The sequence below is a fragment of the Rattus norvegicus genome, chromosome 3, assembly GCF_021556685.1.
Source record: "Rattus norvegicus strain SHRSP/BbbUtx chromosome 3, alternate assembly SHRSP_T2T, whole genome shotgun sequence".
In the NCBI taxonomy this organism is placed as follows: domain Eukaryota; kingdom Metazoa; phylum Chordata; class Mammalia; order Rodentia; family Muridae; genus Rattus; species Rattus norvegicus.
In genome coordinates this window covers 5,214,501-5,217,226 of record NC_141536.1, presented here as the reverse complement: position 1 = coordinate 5,217,226, position 2,726 = coordinate 5,214,501, and the positions used below count along the sequence as shown (strand labels likewise).

Below are 2,726 nucleotides of genomic sequence, written 5' to 3'. Positions count from 1 at the left end.
TTTTGCTCGGACACATATCCTGCCCATCAACACAAGTTCCTTCTCTTATGACCTGAAATCATCCTTCCTCCCTCATATCCAACTTCCAGATGCAGTATAGTCCTAAATATATTACACCAAGCAGAACCCAAGTGAGTCCACTGGATCATTCCCTCCACACAGTCTCCAATTCCCAGATCTAGCTAGGTCCCATATCTAGTGAACTGGATTAGTCTTGACAGTCCAAAACATGAGACCAACTACATCCAGACTTAAACTAGATGCTTGTCTTGCATGCTAATCTAGCCATGTCTGTTCAACTGACTTTATCCCTCCTATATCATATCCACCCTTCAGGATCAACCTGGATTGCATATCCCATACTCTGTACTATCCTGTTGTGTATATATCGGACATAGAACTAAACAAAAATTCCCCAACCCAGATATTATTCCCCAAATACAGATAATATGAAAAATCAAGACAGTATTCCTACACACACACAAAAAAGTTTTCATCATTTCCATAGAAATGTTCTCTAATGAAAACTAATTAGATGAATCAATAAGTGAGGAATACGTGCACACACACACACAGAGATGCATAAATATATATATATATATATATATATATATATATGTAAAGGAACATGTAGAAATAGTGATATATTTGGTGGTAAAAACCCCAAGTCAATGGCATAAATCACATCTTCTACAAGATAACAGAAGAAAATTCTCTCAATAGATACACAACACACATAGAACACCACCTTGAGAAGACCTCCCCTGCTCGCCTCCCCTAAAAAATCCCCACAACAAATCATAGTTAAAATACTAAATATGCAGGACAAAGAAAAAGTATTAACAGTAAAAAAGGCACATATGATGAAAAACTTATTAGAATTATTTCTCAATAAAAACATTAAAAACAAATAGATTCTAGAAGAGTTCACTCAATTTAATGACCATGAACAACCAACACTAGATCATAAGCTGCAATATCTATCATGGCTGAAGGAGGAAGAAAACAATATCTATGATGTAACAGGCTATCAGAATTTATATATACTATACCAACACTAAGCATCAGGTTGGAATCATCAGCTTTAACTGAACAGAAGAAAAAGGACACCCAAGATACTCTAGACAGAAAATAAATGAAGCAATAATTAATAAAACACAATGTACTACTAGCACACAAACAAAATGACAATCAAAATGAACATTTCAATAAAAACTTTAACAGTAATGACCTCAATTCTTCATTACAAAGACAGAAGCTGGTTCTCTGCTCCTCCCTGTTCCAGAGACAGCCACATCTCTTGCAGTGCCAGCCTCCTCCCATAGACAAGATGGTGAAGGTCGGTGTGAACAGATTTAGCCGTATTGGGCGTCTGGTTACCAGGGCTGTCTTCTGCTCTGCATCTGGCAAAGTGGACATTGCTGCCATCAACAACCCCTTCATTGACCTCAACTACATGGTCTACATGTTCCAGTATGACTCTACCCATGGCAAGTTCAACTGTATAGTCAAGGCTGAGAATGGGAAGCTTGTCATCAACGGGAAGCCCATTGCCATCTTCCAGGACATTGATCCTGCTAATATCAAATGGGGTGACACTGGTCCTGAGTATGTCATGGAGTCTACTGGTGTCTTCACCACCATGGGGAAGGCTGGGGCTCACTTGAAGGGTGGGACCAAAAGGGTCATCATCTCCGCCCCTTCGGTCGTTGCTCCCATGTTTGTGTTGGGTGTGAACCACGAGAAATATGACAACTACCTCAAGATTGTCAGCAATACATCCTGTACTACCAACTGCTTAGCCCCTTTGGCCAAGGTCATCCATGACAGCTTTGACATTGTGTAAGGGCTCATGACATCAGTCCATGCCATCACTGCCACTCAGAAGACTGTGGATGGCCCCTCTGGAAAGCTGTGATGTGATGGCCATGGGGCAGCCCAGAACATCATCCCTGCATCCACTGGTGCTACCAAGGCTGTGAGCAAGGTCATCACAGAGCTGAATGGGAAGTTCACTGGCATGGCCTTCTGTGTTCCTACCCCCAATGCATCCATTGTGGATCTGACATGCTGCCTGGAGAAACCTGCCAAGTATGATGACATCAAGATGGTGGTGAAGCAGGCACCCGAGGGCCCACTAAAGGGCATCTTGTGCTACACTGAGGACCAGATTGTCTCCTGCAACTTCAACAGCAACTCCCACTCTTCCACCTTTGATGCTGGTGCTGGCACTGCTCTCAATGACAACTTTGTAAAGTTCATTTCCTAGTATAACAATGAATATGGCTACAGCAACAGTGTGGTGGACCTCATGGTCCACATGGCCTCCAAGGAGTAAGAAACCCTGGACCACCTACCACAGCCCAGCAAGGATATTGAGAGTCAGAGAGAGGCCCTCAGTTGCTGAGGAGTCCCCATCTCAACTCAGCCCCCAACACTGAGCCCCCATCCCAGACCCCCATAATAACAGGAGGTTGCCTAGGGAGCCCTCCCTTCTCTCTTGAATACCATCTATAAAGTTCGCTGCATCTCCCCCCACCCCCACCAAAAGACAGAAGCTAGCTGAATATATCAAAAGGAAAGAAAAAAAATCATCTTTCTGTTCTTTATGAGAAACTCAACTTTAAAAATAGACATCATGTTAAAGTGAAAGAATGGTATCATGGATGACTAATTGTAGTCCCAACAGGTTCACATATTTGAATGCTTACACCTCGGTAGAATTG

General features: G+C 42.5%; 1 pseudogene; it reads left to right on the top strand.

Annotated features, from left to right (window-relative positions):
- The first annotated feature begins 1,330 nt into the window (after positions 1–1,330).
- On the top strand, positions 1,331–2,338 carry Gapdh-ps99 (Glyceraldehyde-3-phosphate dehydrogenase, pseudogene 99; annotated as a pseudogene).
- The last annotated feature ends 388 nt before the right edge of the window (positions 2,339–2,726 follow it).